General features: G+C 36.0%; 1 non-coding gene across 1 annotated transcript; it reads right to left on the bottom strand.

Annotated features, from left to right (window-relative positions):
• Positions 1-253: 253 nt before the first annotated feature.
• LOC118537224 (U6 spliceosomal RNA) lies at positions 254-360 on the bottom strand. Its single transcript, XR_004918007.1, has one exon. It is a non-coding gene; the product is annotated as a U6 spliceosomal RNA (small nuclear RNA).
• Positions 361-19,471: the final 19,111 nt, after the last annotated feature.

The following is a 19,471-nucleotide window of genomic DNA, read 5'->3' as shown; positions in this document are numbered from 1 at the left end:
CTTAAATCTATCATTTTATTAGTTTTCTGTTTGTTTCTTCTAGCTCTCTGTTCTGTTTCCCTTTTATTGCCTTCCTGTGAGTTACTTGAGTTTTTCTTGTAGAATTCTATGTTGATTTATTTATAGTATTTTTTGAGTATATTGTTTTATATAGTTTTCTTAGTGGTTCCTGTGGTTATTACAATAGACAGAAATTATCACAATCTACTGATATCAGCATTTTACTACTTAGAGTGAAGTGCAGAAACCTTATTTACGTTCAGATACCTTTATTATTCCTACTTTATTTCTTGCACAAGGGCCATGCTAATCTTCTCCGTATCGTTCCAGTGTTAGTATATGTGCTGCTGAAGCAAGCACTATTATTCTCACTTTTAAAATATAGTTGCCTTAAGTATTTCCTCTGTCTAGATCTGAGGCATTCTTCTTTTCATTTAAAGATTTTATTTATTTGAGAGAGAGCGCACAAGCAGGGGAAGGCGCAGAGGGAGAGGGACAAGCACACTTCCCGAGGGGGTCCAGGCAGGGCTCGATCCCAGGACTCTGAGATCATGACCTGAGCCGAAGCCAGATACTTAACTGACTGAGCCACCCAGGCCCCCCTGAGGTATTCCTATTTTTTAATCGGTAGTCTTACCATTGAGGTGCAGTGTGAGGACTGAGGACATGTGCATTTTCAGCTTCCTGATGGTTCCAGTTGACTCTGCCTCATCACTGACTCACACTGCCTGGCTGTAGATAGGTAGATTGGAATTTCTTTGGTTTCCCTGACATTTTCCCCCCAAAAGTGAGACACCACATGCACCAATAATTGCCTCCAAGTGGATGTAAGATCAGCTTGCCACTGGGTCTGACAACAGTAAGGGGGTAAGGAGGTGATAACTCATACTGCCATGTCCTGTAGTGTGGGCAGGCAGGCTCAGCTTTCAGCTGGGCACTACAGAAATGGCAGGAGAGGTGAGATGTTGTCTAGACCCAGCCCACTCTGCCTTGTTCAGTTTCACTGATATAAAACATAAAATAATAATTTTTGAGAAAAAAATCTCAGATAACTACAGCTAGTCTAACAGTTCTTTGACTTGACACCAAAATAATGGCTGATAAAAAGAAAATTGACGAATTGTTCCTCATCAAAATTTAAAACTGTTAACCTGTAAAAGACCCTGTGAAGAGAATGAAAAGACAAGCTACATACTAAGAGAAAGCATTTGCAATCTGTATGTCCAACAAAGGATTTCTATCTAAAATATGTAACAGTATCTCAAAACTCAGTTGTTAAAAAATCCAATTAGAAAACGGTCAAAAGACATGAATAGCAGTTCACCAAAAAGGACATATAGATGGCAAATAAGCATGTGAAAAGGTGTTCATTATTTAAACCATTATTTAAACCACAATGAAATATCACTGCATAACCAATCAGAATGGATAAAGTAAGAAATAGGGATAGCACCAAATGCTGGTAAAGATGTAGAGAAACTGGATTACTGCTACAGTGCTTGTGAGAATGTTATATGAAGCCATAATAGTAGATGACTTCACCAAATAAAAAAAGATAGCATTAGAAGTGTTCATATGATTATGTTTTGGAGATCTTCATGTTAAATGGTTGAGTAAACGAAGATGAAAAATGACCAAACTGAATGAAACACAGCAGTGAATGAGGTAGCAGAAATGCCAGGATAGTATAATGTCAAAAGACAAAAACTGAAAGTGTCTTAAGAAGGAGCAGTCAAGGGGCACCAGGGTGGCTCAGTCGGTTAAGCATCGGACTCTTGATTTTGGCTCAGGTCATGATCTCATGGTCATGAGATTGAGCCTTGCATTTAGCTCCATCGCTCAGTGGGGAGTCTGCTTGAGATTCTGTCTCCCTCTTCCTTGGTCCCTCCCCCCACCACCTGCTTGTGCTCCCCCCCAAAAATAAATAAATAAATAAATAAATAAATAAATAAATAAATAAAAAATAAAAATCATTAAAAAAAGAAGGAGGGGTCAACTTTTAAGTGGTCAATGTTTATGAAAAATACAATTTAGAAATTATGTGCTATGAATTGGTTATGTTGTCCTATAAATTATTAATGTTAACAGAAGATTTTTGTTGGAATGATGAGGGTGGATTCAAGAATCATTAAAAGATGATAAAATTTAGAAGACTAATTAACCAACCTTTTTTAAATATATACATGTGTGAAGGTAAGTTGTACAGTTAAAAACTGTGGTATATACATACAATGGAATATTATGCAGCCATCAAAAAATGAAATCTTGCATTTGCAATGACGTGGATGGAACTAGAAGGTATTATGCTAAGGGAAATAAGTCAATCAGAGAAAGGCAATTATCATATGATCTCACTGATATGAGGAATTTGAGAAACAAGACAGAGGATCATAGAGGAAGGGAGGGAAAAATGAAACAAGACAAAACCAGAGAGGGAGACAAACCATAAGAGACTCTTAATCTCAGGAAACAAACTGAGGGTTGCTGGAGTGGAGGGGGGTGGGAGGGATGGGGTGGCTGGTGATAGACATTGGGGAGGGTATGTGCTATGGTGAGCGCTGTGAATTGTGTAAGACTGATGAATCACAGACCTGTACCCCTGAAACAAATAATTCATTATATGTTAATAAAAAAAAAAAAAAAGAAAAATTGTGGTAGAATGGAAAATACAGTAAATGAATTTTTTATTGTTGTTAATTTTGATTAGTCACTTTTAGGTTCTGTTCTGTTGTTTTAAATGAGTCCTAATAAAATGTGAAGATGATTTTGAGAAGGATCAGGGAGGGGAACTAAAAGATACAGAAAATGAAACATTTCTTTCATTTGAACATGAGGGAGAAGGAAAACATAAGGGAAAGAGAAAAGATTGGCTTTATAGATTTAGTCATGGGAAGCAAAATGATTCTTTCTCTCAATGGTTTATATTTCCTAAAAATAGATGGTGAGCTTATCTGCAGAGTGAACATGAGGAAAAACAAAGAATCCATGCCTGTGTGGAGACTTCAGGATCTCAGAAGCACTAACTAACATGACTAGCGCTGTGCTGGCACCTTAAATGACTAGTTGAGAACAACCTTAAGTTTATAGAGGTACTTACAGTTGTCAAGAACAGTGAAATATATGAAATTTTCCTCCACTTTCTCACTGACAAGTTAACCAGCTGCATTTTCAGAGATGACAGTAGAAAACCTGAGAAACTTGCGTTGTAGACAATAGACAGTTTTATTAATCATAGTACAGTAACGGTCAGAATACCATAGTTGCACCTGTTCTCACACACTCCAGTCCCACAGGGTGATGCAGAGAGATACCTGATACCTGATACCTGCTCCTGCAGGGGGTTGAATTAAAGGGAAGGAACCATGTGCTTTGGGGAGATGATTCTTTCATCATAGGTAATTAGCCTGACCTTTGCCCAGAGTATCTTTGTTACACTAGACAACATACAAACCAGCTTGGGTCTGGAGTGGGACCATGTCTCTTACTTTGCAATACTGTCTGCTACTTAACTATCCTTGTAAAGATAGTCTGGAAAAAAGAAAGTCACTGCCTCTACTGACAGGCTTGGAGATACATGAGAGGCTTATGCTTGCAACTCAGCCAAATGAACTCCCAGTGCTTTTAGCTTACTCACTGCTTTATATGGTCAAAGCTTTTTTAAACTTACATCTAAAAAGGATGTATTCCTCTGTAAGAATTGTAAAATTATAGTTAAAATCTTGGGTGTGTATATGGTACTTTTTAAAATTTTTACCCAATTGTTGCAATCATTTCTTTCCTCCCCACCCTTTCTGTGCCTTCCCGTTTTGTGGTCTTTGCTTGTGAACTTTTGTCTTGGCTGGGTGAACTGTGTTAGACAATGGATTTGAGCAGATGTGACCTTTGCCATTTTCAAACAGAAACTATGAGTGTATTTAAGAGTTTGGGTGGGGGGCACTCCTGCTTGGTCTTTTTCTACAATAGCATGTCCCACATGGTAATTCCCTTTCAGCCTGGATTATGAAATGAAAATGAGAAGAGAAAAAAAGGTTCGCCTGGATCAGCAAAATGAGGTCAAACTCAGTCCAGTGGAACCAGGTTGAGCCCCATAAGGTTGAGCCACTCCTTCCCAGGCTCAAGCTCGGGACAGCTTATCAGAGTCACAGTTCTTCCACTGTACTAATAAGTCTGAAGTGGAAAAACAAAACAAAACAAAATTGTTTTAAAGCACTGAGATAAGATTGTTTTTTGTATGGCATCAATTAGTGAAAGTTAATATAGGGTTCATAAACTCATTTGGAAAAAGTAGATAGAAACAAGTTATACTTCAGAGTTGTGTTAATCAAGTTCAAAGGTGTATCAGATATAATTCTGTAATTGTTGGGAAAAATATCATTGATAAGAATTATGAAATCTAAGACTTAGTCCTTGCCTTCCTATTGATACACAATGAACTTGAGAAAGCCAGTTAATTTCTAAAATTCAAGTTTTACATTTAAGATAAAAGGGAGTTGGAAAACTGATCTGTTTCATCTCATTTTAAAATTCCCTGATTGACTCTGGTTCTCTTTATTGAAAATATCGTATTGAATATAGACTTTATCAAGGACTGTGAAAGTTGGAGTATTTTACCCTACTTAAAAGATAACAAGGTAGTCCATTACAATTTTGTGGATGGTGGCAGAATGCAAGAGATTTGGGATAGAAACAAGGGATAGTTCATTTCTCTTGCACCTCTTACGTGAGCTGAAGAGAGTAAACTGACGCTTAGAACACCTGATTTTTCTTTTTCTAAATAATCATCAGTAAGTATGTCTCTCTGGAGGGAGATCTTATTTTGATCTTCAGAGGCTTTCACTCTACAAATATCATTGGAAAAATAGTGCAGAAAAAGGCAGTCAGTGACTCTGCTCACAAGACATGGAAAAATGCAAGAGACTCTTAGAGAACTGTCCCCAAAGATGCTTTAGAAAAAAATATTCATGGTATAATGTTGTTACTGTGTTAGTACATAGAATAATTTTAATTAGTACAAATTACATGGAATAACTTCCAATGTAAACTAGTGTCAGAATTTGTATTGTATAAAATATTGCATGCTGTAGTATTGGAAATTTACTATTTATTTCAATTTTGCCTGTTTTAATTGTTAGTGAGTGCCTATTATGCCCTCAGCATTTCAAGGAGCACACAGTGAATATATAATATAGAGCAAATTCTGTTAAAAGGTTTTTTTAAAAAGTGCCCTGAACATCATATTGAGGAAACTGCAATCAAGTGTCAAACACATTGTCCAAGTTTGTGCTAAGGAAACACAGTATTAAAAAAAAAAAAAAAAGACACAGTGGCTTTGGGTAACTAGAAAGGTTTTCATTACAAAGAGGGGAGTTAAGAGAAACAATAATGTGACAAGGGTCTACACAGAAGATGTTTTCAGAGCAGTGCCTGAAACTATTCTAGGTGCTAACATTGATATGGACCAGCAAATCGGTTTAGTATTAGTAAATGTGTATTGGTGAGTATTAGTAATTAAGTTCCACAGTAACCCTTTGAAGTAGGCATTTTGAAGAATTATTATGATTCCTATTTTTTTTATTTTATTATGTTATGTTAATCACCATACATTACATCATTAGTTTTTGATGTAGTGTTCCATGATTCATTGTTTGCGTATAACACCCAGTGCTCCATTCAATACATGCCCTCCTTAATACCCATCACCGGGCTAATCCATCCCCGCACACCCTTCCCCTCTAGAACTCTCAGTTTATTCCTCAGAGTCCATAGTCTCTCATGGTTCGTCTCCCCCTCCGATTTCCCCCCCTTCATTTTTCCCTTCCTGCTATCTTCTTTTTTTTTTTTTTTTTAACATATAATGTATTATTTCTTTCAGAGGTACAGGTCTGTGATTCAACAGTCTTACACAGTTCACAGCGCTCACCATAGCACATAGTCTCCCCAATGTCTACCACCCAGCCACCCCATCCATCCCACCCCCCACCACTCCAGCAACCCTCAGTTTGTTTCCTGAGATTAAGAATTCCTCATATCAGTGAGGTCATATGATACATGTCTTTCTCTGATTGACTTATATGATTCCTATTTTTAATTGAGAAAATTGAAGTTGGAGACGCGGAATGACTTCTAAAGGATGATACAGCTGACAAACTGGAAGCAGGCCTTTAACTTATATTTACTAATTTCTACTCTCTTGTTCTTTTGAAACGGCCACATCCATTTCTGCTAATGAATAGGAAAATGTTACGAAGCCCTGCAAAATTAAAATTGTATATTTGATTATATATAATTAATTTTATCTAATACATGAGGATATCAGCAGAATAAAAAGCAGATAACTGATTTTGCAGCCATGAATTAGAAAGATCTGGAGGTGATATTGTAAGATGTGTGTGTGTGTGTGTGTGTGTATATATATATACATATGTACATATATATAGTCATATAGTTACAGGTCCTGTGTGTGTGTGCATGTGCATGTGTGTGTGTGTGATCTATATCTTCTTTTGGTTTTTAGTTTGTGTTATTTCAGCCATTCAAAATACACATATTTTTTGGTTTTATATCATAGTTGACGTATTTTATTTGCATTACATTTTGACTGGGATATATTTTATTTCACTGAAGGAGTAAGTTTATGTTAAGTATGTGGATTCGTGGTTATCTACTTATTTCATTGCTGAACACATTAAAATATACTGTCACTGAGAAAAAATAAGAATTTGTTTTTCTTAAATGGTTTCAAAGTGCTTTATTTTAGAATGTGTATTTGTTTTTGCATTTCAATTTAAACTCCACAGGATTTTTTTCTTTTTAATTTGATATACTATAAAGAAAATTGTGCATACCCCTGTAATTCAAGAGCTTCAGATGAAATCTGAGAAAACTAAGCCAGTGCTGTCAGAATTTAAGTTCTGTACTGTAAAAGGAAATAGTTTTCTTTCTCCCTTCCTTCTGTTTTCTTCCTTCCTCCTTTTTCTTTCACTTTTTTTTTGCTTTTTCTTTATTTCTTTAATATAGAATACATATTATTTCTTTAATATATAATTTATAATATTTATTACATGTAATATATATTATACAATATATTATATAATTTGTGCAATATTTGTAGATCACATAACATATATTTATTTTTTTTAATATTGGATAGGGTAGACCAAAAATCTATGTTTTATGTGAGATTTATGCCTCAGTTATATTAAACAGATGTTTAAAGGGAGTAAAACCCAGGGCACCTGGATGGCTCAGTCAGTTAAGCGTCAGACTCTTGATTTTGGCTCAGGTCATGATCTCTGGGTCTTGAGATTGCCTGGTGTCAGGCCCCGCCCTGAGCTTGGACTCTGCTTGAGATTCTTTCCTTTTCCCTCTGTCCCTCCCTCTGCTTGCGTACACACTCTCTCTTTCTCTCTCTCAAATAAATAAATCATTTTTTAAATAGATAAAGGGAGCAAAACCCATGTGCCATTTAACTTTGTGAATATATGAATTGCATTCATGGATTCGTTGATAAAGGCTTCATTGTCATAAGAAAGTTTTGCTTATGTAATGTCAGTGTTCTATTTTGCAGTTATGAGTAACTATATGAAAGTTATTAAAATATTTTACACAACATATTCTCAGTAATAAATTTGTATCCAGTATTATGCACAATATATTTAATGCACAAATTTTACACCTTGCTGAACTTATAGTATAAATGTATGTCATTTAATATTTTTACACATTTCCAGAATGTTTTTTAAAAAGACTTTATTAGGAGAGTCTTAAAAGCTATAAGATTCAGTTAAAAGAATGTTTTTTAAAAAGACTTTATTAGGAGAGTCTTAAAAGTTATAAGATTCAGTTAAAAGTTACTTACATAACTCATTTCAATAAAAACATTCATTTAATAAAATGCTGACAAAAATTATATAATGAAAAAAGAGTTGGCAGGAGAACAATTTTGGTAGAAAATTTCACTCTAAGGAAAACATTCCCATATGCTTCATTAAAGTTGCAGCAGTTAACATTTCTCTGCTTCCATAAATTGACTGTATAAAGGTATGTATGCATGTGCCCCTAAACTGCAAAGTGTCCATTCCTGTAAAATGTATGCACCCATAGTGTTTTAAGCATGTGTATGTTTGCAGTGTAATTTATAAGATCAGTCCTTTTACAAACAATACAAAAAAAACCACAAAAAGTTATTGTAATAATGAGAAAATAAACATGTTTATCTATAATTAAAAACAAGACATCCAAGGATCACTAGAAGTCAGCAGAGTAGTATGTTTGCTCTAGTTGTTTTATTTGCAGTAAAACAATTCCCAAAGGATTCCCAATTCAGGTTTTACGCTAGGACACATCGAACTTTCCAGATTGATACAGATCGGTGAGCCTTGGTTCAAATATGAAGCATGAGGTATTGCTTTTGTATTCTCTGTTGTAGACAAATTCAGAATTTGATGTGAATAAAAGAAAGGGACTGTGACCCGTGGCTGATAACTTGAAAGCTTAATCTGACATTAATATTTTAGTAAAGTTAATAACTATTATTCATAATAATATTTTGGGATGGTTGGGTCACTGGGTAAAAGGGATAGATTGCTGTCACATAATCCCTATACTTAAGGTGGACATGGATACTGTAATGGTAACTGATGGAAAGGAGTGAAAAAAACCCTCTGACTCGGAGATGTCGGTACAGGCTAGGTGATCATGGTGCCTGAAGAACTGAAAAGGGATGCTCGTCTGTTGAAGTTTTACTTAACCTGTGTAAGCAGGAAATCTCTAGGTCTACTGAGAAGGGGTCTCACTTACATCATCAACTCAGGGAGTCACAGCCTTCAAATTCCAGACTTCAGTCAGTTTACACACGTTAGTTCACACACCTGGAGCCTCTTCTTCAAAGGGGTAGCTGTGTCCCCTTAAGAAAAGAACCTTCTTGGGACACCTGGGTGGCTCACTTGGTTAAGCATCTGCCTTCGGCTCAGGTCATGATCCCAACGTCCTGGGATCGAACCCTGCATCAGGCTCCCTGCTCAGTGGGGAGTCTGTTTCTCCCTCTCCCTCTGCTCCCCCTGTGCGCTCTCTCTCTCAAATAAATAAATAAAATCTTTTAAAAAGAAAAGAACCTTCCTTACTGCCAGGATTTATACCGTTTTCCTCCTAGGACTTCAAAAATGCACTTGCAGCCCCTTTCCAAGGTAGCACCTTACTGTGGCACATCGGGGAAGGGAAAGTCATCAGTCTTTGGGGATTTCGGGACACAGACTCTGAACTGACACTAACTCCGGAGATGCAAATGGTTACACTCCACAAGTCAGAGCAGAGCCTTATGGAGATCAGAGGAGCAATACAGTTTTGACTCAGGTCCCCTCATAGGGCATAATTGGTTCTCAGGACCCACCTGTGGTATTTCCATGGTCGCAACATGACTACTTACAATAAGCATACATGGCAACTGGCAGAATCTACACGGTCATCTGGACCATGGGATGAAGGCTTATGCAGCGCCAGGACTAGAGCAAGACAAGTAAGCAGCCTAGGGAACAATATTTAAGGAGAAATACACATCATTCTGAGAATGGGTGTCTTTTTAAATTTTGTGCACTGTCTTGCTTGCTTCACGCTAGTCCCAACAGGAGAGGCTACATACAAGCCATGAGAACCACTTTTACTCAGAAAAGAGGTAAAGTAATATCACTTTCATGGAAGGAATACAGAGATCAGTGCCACCATCAAGAATCTGTCAGAGGCAGGAGTGGTGACTGCCATCACATTCTGACTCAACTCACCTCTTCTGGCCTTTGCAGAATACAGCTGGATCTTAGAGATGACAGTGGGTTGTTGTCAATTTGATCAGGTGGTGACTCCAATTGAATTTGCTGTTCCAGTTCATTGCTGGGGCAAATCAGTGTATCTCCTGACCCTTGGTTATTCATCTGGGGCATACCTTTTCTTTATACCTTTTGAAAAAGACCACCAGAAGCAATTCACTTTAGCTGGCAAGTCCAACATTACACTGCATCTGTTCTCTAGTTGTAGGTTATAATCTAGTCCACAGGAACCTTGAACATCTTTCCTTCCACAGAATGCCACTGTGGTCTATTAGATTTATGATACCAACCTGATTGGAGCTGGTGAGCAGGGCGGAGATACTACTCTACATATATTGTTACAACAGTTGTGTGCTAGAGGGTGGGAAGTAAAGTCTGGGAAAAAAATGACATACTTAATTTCCATATCCATTTTTTCTTGTGACATTTTTGTTAAATTATGTTTCACTAGTATTTTCCACTTATTTTAAATTTCTAAATTTACTGATACAAAGCACCTCATAGTATAATATTATGATCTTTAATATTTGTAGAATAGGCCTTTTCATTGCTCTTAATTCTTCCTGTGTTTAGTTCATTTTCAGTCATGAGTATATTCAATGTGCCTAGCAGTCTAGGTGGGCATATACATATACATATACGCCTAATATGTACATATATATATGCCTAATAATATATATATATATTAGGCATTTTGACTCATGTGAGGTGATACCTAATTGTAGTTTTGTAAATCACTCTAGTAATATTATCCACTGTATTTTGTTTCCATGATCACTGTTGAAAAGTTAAGTGTCAGTCTTATTGTTGCTTCTTTGTAGGTAGTAAGTCTTTTTCCTCTGGCACTTTTCAACATTTTATCTTGGCTTTGGTTTTTAGTAGTTATATTGCAATGTCTGAGGGAGATTTTTCTTTTATTTATCTTATATGTGGTGGGATCATAATACTTTTTTGTATCTGACTTACGGTAGCTCATCAGTTTGGGAAACCCGTCAGTTACTTTCTCAAATGGTCTTTGTGCATTCTTTTGATCTCCTCTTCTTCTGGGACTCCAGTTGACAGATATGAGAGTTTCACTCCATGTTTTATGTCTTTTAAGGACTTTTCCCTTATTTTTTCCCTCTTTGCTTTGGTCTACGATCTATTTTCCAGTCAGCTAATACTTTCTTCAATGGTATAAAATATCTTGTTAATATATTACAGTCATGTTATTTTTAATGTCTAGGATTTGTAGGATTTTCATTTTATTTCTAACTCCCTGTTATTTGGTGAAATTTTCTTCTATTTTCTTGAAAATATTTATCATAGCTATGTTAAAGCCCATAATCTGGAAATTCCTATATTTGGGTTTTATATGACTGTGGTTATATTGCCTAAATGGTAGGTACTGATCCCTGGAAATTTTCCATGGATTACTGTATATTTTCCATGAGGAATTAAAGAAGTTCTAGATACCTTCCCTAAGACTGACCCTATTCTGTAACAGGCATGTATAATAACAGTTAGATATCCTCAGTTTGGTCAGAGATTGAGCACTTGGTGTGTTTCAGTTTTTTTAGAATGGTGGTTTTTCTGATTGGTCTCCACTGATACAATGTAATCCTCTAGGAGACTCAATAGACAATTTAACAGGTTTACCACTGCCCTTCTTTTTCAGACATTTTTGTATTCAATTCTCTAGTAATGCAAGACTTCCAAAAACCCCACTACATTTTCTTGTAGGTTTCTTAGCTATGATTTCTGGGAAGATTATAAATGCAGAAATTATTGCACATAAAAGAGGCAAAGAATGGGCAGTTCACTTCTGTGCCCACTTTTTTTTTCTTTTTTCTTTTTGTCTCCACAATATTAGGTCATGAAATCCTTGCTGCCTTTGCTGGTTCATAGTCCATTTTTTTACCCTGGGTCTTCTGGTCTGCCTTTCACTGGCCAACTTCTGACTGATTTCCCAGTCTCTCCCCAGGCACAGGTTCCCCAGTGCCTCCAACCAAATGTATTTTGTACTCATCCTTCTTAGACAAATACAAAATAAGAAACATAAGTCTCTCATCTCATGAAGATCATTGTGCTGTACTTTCTTCCTTGTTGATACCATGAAACTCTATCTCTGAATCCTTGTCATTCATGATAAAAATGGCACGGAGTTTAGGTTATAAAACCGTCATCATAACTATGAGTAATGTAATGTAGTTGGGAGGAATTTGCTTAAAAATTAAGTGGAAAGAGGGAATTTTTGCAAAGTCCATGCTTAATTGTGCACCCTTTTAACAAGAGTGTATGGAAACATCTCAGTTATGTGATATATTTGTTGAGTAGTCACAGTTAAAATTAGGCTAGGCTAAAGTTTTCATTATTTACAATATCTTTGCTATGAGATTCTACTAATTTTTTTTTTGGTGAAATATTCTTTTCAGCTTTCAAGACACAGATATAGTTAAAATTATTTTTTGTGACAATTTTAAAGCAAAGTGGGATCACAGATATATTAGTTTTTGGTTGTACAATATATTTCAAGTTGGAAATCTAATTGAAAAGCCCAAATATATATATAACACATTTTTTATTGTATAGGTATGAGCATTACAAGTATTAGCTCAGTGAGGTAACCTGAAGCTTATTTCAGGTTCCTTGTCAGTATTTTGTTGTCTTGACATATTTTTATTTTAGTCTTGGAACCCAGAAATCACCTTTAAAAATGTACAGGAAGAAGCAGACAGAAATGCTGAACTTTGTACTGAAGATGCCTTTGATATCCAAGTCATCTCCTGGGTCCAGGAAACAGTGCTATCTATAATTAAAGGAATGATGTCCATCACTCTCTCTGACCTAAAAATATTTCAGTGTGAAAAAACATTCAGAAAGATACAGTTTTAAAAAATGATCTGAAATATGCTGTGAGACAGGGAACAGTATTCTTTTCACCAATAGGTTCAGCGCATTAAAAACAGCTACTTTTATGCCCCACATTCACTTCATCCTCAAAACAAAACCAAATTAAAACAAAAAAATAGAAAACCTCATCCATTAACCTGTATTCTCCTGTCCAACTTGTAGAAGTGGCACATAATCATTTCATTATATCTTGTGTAGAATATATGTCTACATACTATTCAAGGGAACTGTAATAGGAATCATGGTGGAAAACAAACAAAAACTGGTGAAAAAAAGAACCAACAAAACCAAACAGAAGCCTCTCGGTACTAAGGCCTTGTTTTTCTTTCTGCTTAGTAAGTTATCTGTAAAAAAAAAAGAAAAAGAAAAGAGACAGAGAAAATATTTTATATATTTAAGTTATTATTCATGCTTTATTTCCTACCAATATTCATTTAAATGTTGCTGACATGAGTCCTTTTTTATTCAGCATACTTGTTTGGTACCCATTCTCTATACTACCACAGCACTGTGGGTTTTCACCCATCTTACTAGCTACTAACAGTTATTGTTATTTTATTCTTCTTATTATTACATCATTATGATTCCTTATAGAATTGCCATGCTGCAGTAAGATAGTATGCTTCTGCAAAGGCTAAGCTTTGTTTCATCTTAGTTTCCTCAGTGTTTGTTACACAGTAAGAATTCAGTACATTTTCTTGAATAGTTGATGACCAAGTTTTATTGGAAATCTAGTTAAGCAGTTTGCATCTAAATTATACAAATATACAAGGAAAGATGGTGAAGACATGTTCCTCTATTAATTAATGCATACATGTACTGACACCAGAAATTAATCATCATATCAAATATTATTTAAATAATAAGTTGAGGTTTTCTGACTTTAAAATGTTTTATAACCACTTCATTTAAATATATAAACTTTTTTTTTTTTTGCTTTTTGCTTTAAAAACATGCCTTATTTTGGGGTGCCTGGGTGGCTCAGTGGGTTAAGCATCTGACTCTTAATTTCATCTCAGGTCATGATCTCAGGGTGGTGAGAGTGAGTCCTGCCTGGGCTCTGGCTCAGAGGAGAGTCCGCTTCTCTCCTTCCCCCACCACCACCCCTCCCCTCGCTCATGCATGCCCACACATGTGTGCATGCAGTCTCTCTAAAATAAATATATATTAAAAATATATATACATATTTTTCCATGTAAATGATATTTTGGTCAGAAGTTCCTAGAATAGCACACACACATAAAACCCTTTTTAAACAAGTTGAGGGGCAGGGCGCCTGGGTGGCTCAGTCGTTAAGCATCTGCCTTTGGCTCAGGTCATGATTCCGGGGTCCTGGGATCAAGCCCCACATCGGGCTCCCTGCTCAGCAGGAAGCCTGCTTCTCCCTCTCCCACTCCCCCTGCTTGGGTTCCCTCTCTCGCTGTGTCTCTCTCTGTCAAATAAATAAATAAATAAATAATCTTTAAACAAGTTGAGGGGCACTTGGGTGGCTGAGTCGGTTAAGCATCTGCCTTCAGCTCAGCTCCTAGGGTTGAGCCCCACATCCAGCTCCCTGCACAGTGGAGAGTCTGTTTCTCCCTCTCTCTCTGTCGCTCCCCTTAAATAAATAAGATCTTAAAAAAAAAAAAGTTGAAATGTTATTTGGTATTTTTTATTATTGACTTTGAATTTAATTGAATTATGGTTAGATTACATGGTCTGCATGATACATGTTTGCACATAATTTGAAGCATGCTTTATGACTGTTGCATGTGCTCCCTGTGTATTTTTTAATTAATTTTTAAATTGTTGGTATACATTTGATAATTGTGTTTTAGAACACACTTATTTAAATTTGTCATCAATTTTTCCTACAAAATTATCATTGTTTTCTTTGGTTACCTATTAATCAGGGGTGTCACTGGCAAGAGGAGGCAACCTCAAAGCACAGGATACTATAGATGGCTTAAAAATCTTGTTAATTACGAATAACAGAGGCAAATTCTTTATTTTAGGGATAAGTACTTTTTTACTTGCTTTTTTTTTTTTTAAGATTTTATTTATTTATTTGAGAGAGAGAGCCACACAAGCAGGCAGAGGGGCAGAGGGAGAAGGAGAGAATCTCAGGCAGACTCCATGCTGAGGGCGGAGCCCAAGGGGGGGCTCGATCTCACAACCCTGAAATCAGGACCTGAGCCAAAACCAAGAGTCAGATGCTTAACTGACTGAGCTACCCAGGTGCCCCTTTACTTGCTGTGTTTATGTCAGGTTTATTGTGCTATAGTTTTTATACAATAAAATATGAACAATTAACCATAGGACAATTTTATCTCAATAAAGATGTTTTAAAGAAAAGAAAAAAAGAACTTTTATGCAGTCAGAAGATTTGAACTATCCATTCGTTCACTTAAAGCATAGTACATGGACTTCAGATTTCTCATTCTCCTGTGGCTTTCTAAGATATAACTCCTAAACTTCATGAAACCAATGGCTTTTCTCTGTTCCTGAAAAGGTAATGCAGATCCACCCCTCATTACCTCATTTGATAAATCCTGGTTTTAGCCTTGGTTTCACACTCTGGTGTCCAGCTGCCTCTTCATTTTTGGAATTTAGGGTTTACTCTTATGTTATTGTGATCTAAGTCATGCATACATATAGATATTTAAAAGATATTCTGTTAACCTTTTCAGAGTTTTTTGGTGGGGGTTATGTGAATTTTTTTTTTTAATTACTAGCTTTCCATATTGCCAAAACTCAAAGAAAAATAATATTATCAGGAAAAAAATCATTATTCAATCTTCTTGAAAATCAAAAATAATTTATGAGATTGACTTTATGGTAAAAAAATGTACATGTACAAGCTTGGGATCTAAGCTCCTAGAAATATATCTATCTTTATATACTTAATATTCAGTTTTACACTCTAATAGTTACAGGTACAGTTCTAGGCACCAGAAAGAGAAATAAATGTAAGGAATCCTCTCCTATGAAGAGCTTAATGACTGTGGAGTTTAAAAACGAGCAAGGAAATAAATATGTAATATAATTTTAGATGGACAGAGTGCCTTTAATAATAATGAAAAAAATTAGTCTGAATATGGCAAAAGATGGTGGCCATGAGGGGATCAGTGTTAGATAGTATTTACCAAGAAACACTTGCCTGAGGAGATGATATAAGGAAACAAAATTAAACCCGGAAAGGGCCAGGTAAAATTTTCATGGTTGATGTGCTTGGCTTCTCAGATTCTCCTGCAAGCGTTGACTAACCCATTCCTCTATTCCAAGGCTTCAGGAAAACCTCAGGTCCACTTTTCCTAATGGATCTTTATTCTCACAACTTCTCCATTGTTCTGCAGGGTTTAATTTCTATAATAATTATTTTGTCACATATATTGCCTCTGCTTCCCTGCCTGAGCTCTGACTGATGCATTGAGGATGACTTAGAAAAAAGTGAAACTTTAACCCTGAGGGATGAATACATTGTAGCAGCGTTATTTTTTGCAAGTTGAACTAAAAACCCTATTTGCAACTTTAGTGACAACAAGTGTCATTTTCTTCCCACCCTCTTCTTTTTATCTACAGTTGTTATAATCAAAGTTAACTACAGTAGCAGTTGTCAGAGGGAAATCTCTAAATTAATGTGGAAAACACCATTTTAAATTAGATATTCCGAATTTGAGTACTGTATGCATATAAACTATTAGAAACAGGAAATTATTTCTCTCTATTTTTATAATTCCTCACATACAAGCTAATAATAAACTTTTCATAAAATGGAGACTACTCAGATTAAAAAAATATCTTATTACTAACAGCCAGTGTCACTCCATGAATGTCATAAAACAAAGAGGAAAGGAATGCTAGCTGAGTTTACTGGAAGTTGTAAGTGGTAGAGGAATGGGGAGGAAGAAACTTTGAACACCGAGTAATGTATTTGTCTCTGTTTCTTTTAAACTTTTAAATAAATGTGAGGATGGAAATGACATTAAATTAAATTACACACCTAGTGTGCTTTCAGTGCATTTTAATTTTTCACATATACTTAATTTAATCCATAGAACCCACTTCCCAATTCAAGAAAATAAGGTTATCTTCATGTATAGATAAAGAAATCTCATATAAAAGATATTAAAATTGAGATATATAGGGTCTAATCTTAAGAAAGTTACCTATCAAGACAAACACAGCAAGGAGACCATGCCAGTTTATCTCCACATTAAATAAGTAATCCCCAACAAGATAAATGGAGGAAATCAATAATTATTGGAATATATTCTCAAATTTCTAAGAGTATTTTTAGATTTATATTTAGTAATCCATTTTTAATCTCAAGGGTGGATTAATTTTTGCTCCATTTGCTTCACAAGATCTACTCAAATCAACTTTTTTAGGGGATGTCTTGAGAAAATGCATGATTAGAAAGTTATTTTGAAAACTTATATGGGAGAGAGGACTTATGAAAAAAAAATTGGGGGTAGGGTCACATTTGAGACCCAGATGGCTTAAAGATAAACTAACCTTCTGTGCATCTATTAAATATTCAGATGCTAGGGATATACAAAAACAAAATTTTATTGTTTGTGCCAAAAGAATAATGCACAGATCCATAATATCTTTAGTTACACAATGGTTTCCTTGTGACAATACTTTCAGAAGTTTATGATTCATTGATTTCATTAAAGGTTAATGGAATAAAGCTGAGGACTCACAGTAAAATAGACATGTTCTGGGGTTTTCAAAGATCATAGCCGCTGGTTAAGAGAAAGGCACAGAATGTGCTGAGATCCATCTCAACTCTGGCACAAAATCAACAACAGGACACAAGCTCTTTGAGTGCGACTGTTCTTTCATGCTAAAAGAGTAAAATAGTGAAGGTTAAGGGCCCTTTCATTCAGCACCTTTGTATGGAAACACCAACCAAATCGAATCTGTCTTCTTTAATACTATAATCCTCTCTAATCTTTCAATAAAAGCAGAACCAAAGTTTATATTATTTCATTGTACTTTCTCTACTGAAGTGAGGTCTCTGCCAGGCAAGCGGCCCAGTTGGGACTGACAACGATGATACACAGAGCTGGGAGAATGGATGCTGTTCAGTACCTGGTTGTTTCACTCAACTCTCTCACCCATTTTTGGGGGACACCTGGGTGGCTCAGTAGGTTAAGTCTGCTTTGGCTCAGGTCATGATTCTGGGGTCCTGGGATCGAGCCCCGCGTCCGGCTCCCTGCTCACGAGGAGCCCGCCTCTTCCTCTCCTCCCCACTTGTGCTCTCTCTCTCTCTCTCTCTCAAATAAGTAAATAAAATCTTAAAAAGAAAACCCTCTGTCACCCATTTTGGTTTTCCTTTTCTTTTTTTTTTTTTCTATCTTTCTGTTCTTAGTGACTCATACAGGTCAGTCATTCCCAAAGTGGTTCTGTCCGTGGGCCGAGGGAAGGGTCAAGGGAAATAATTTGGTTCTTTGATAAATCTTCCTTAAGCTAATAAGGAAATACTCACGCATAGAATTATTATTAGCAAAAGATTGCAGTTTTTCATACGGAGGCACTGCTGACCTTCACCAAACAGGCGCTTTCCTCTGAAAGCTAATAAACATCATCCATGATACAGAGTTGCTAAATATTATTGATCATGATGTATCCATATGTTCTCACACTGAAGAGTTAACGAAGCTTTGTAAAACTCTAAGCTTCCTTCACTGTATGTGAAAAATGTCATTACAAAATCAATTTTATAAAAAAGCTGAGTCGGAGTGTTAAATTAACTAAGGAATATGGATAAGTTAAGTCTTACCACTAGATATGTCACTTGTTTGTTGTGGGGCCATGGTCAATTTGCACAAGTGATTTGAAATTTAATTTTCTCAAAAGTAAAACTGTGAGGTAACACCAAACCCAAATTTCCCTGAGGCTCAAATGGAAAAACAATGTAATGGAAAGACCATTTATATGTGCAGTGTTAGAGAGTTTAATTTCTTTATGATGACACAGTTAGCAAAAGGCAGGGCCAGTACCTAAAACCAAAGACTTCAGAACCAGGTTCACTGCATATTAGGTCGTACTTGCTACCCAAGAAGTCACGGCATCCTGCTCATGGCATGAAAGGGATAGAGTGCTGTGTGTGTGCATGTGTGTGCATGCACCTGTTCTTCCCAATTAGTGTTAAAGGCAGACTTTAGACTTGTTTTTCTCTTATTTATTTCTCTGTTCATATGCTCTGCACCTCTAGTACATCCCCACAGAGCTGCTCTGAGTGTAGGACTGAGCCATAGGAATTGTTGATTATGTAAATCAAACACCCCATCTAAGCAGCTCCATGGAGAGAGAAAACAGCAAAGGAGTAAATCCAGACATGAATTGAGTTAATAAAGCCTTTAGGGAGTTCTGCTTATAGTTTGCTCTCATACAGAGCTGAGAAATTTTTCATTTGATGTGGAACCTCATGGTTTTGCTGTAAATGAGGTTCACTCAATTTTGTATTTACTGGTTGTGTGTGTGTGTGTGTGTGTGTGTGTGTGTGTATGCATATATATATATATATATATGATTTGTGTGTGAGTGTGGCATATGGGCTATTGGAGCTTAAATAGCTATGTATTTTTTATTGTATAATCATATTTTAAGGAAGGAAAGGGGAATTTAGAATGAGTCTCATTAAACATAACTAATTTAAGATCTCCTCATAGCTGTTTATTATGGTATGAAAATCCTTATTGGTTATTGCATATTTCATAATACAGAAACTATAGCAGTAAATACTTCTACTCTTTACAGTTCTTACTAAT

Source organism: Halichoerus grypus, chromosome 4, assembly GCF_964656455.1.
Source record: "Halichoerus grypus chromosome 4, mHalGry1.hap1.1, whole genome shotgun sequence".
Classification (NCBI taxonomy): domain Eukaryota; kingdom Metazoa; phylum Chordata; class Mammalia; order Carnivora; family Phocidae; genus Halichoerus; species Halichoerus grypus.
This window is presented reverse-complemented; position numbering and strand designations above follow the sequence as displayed.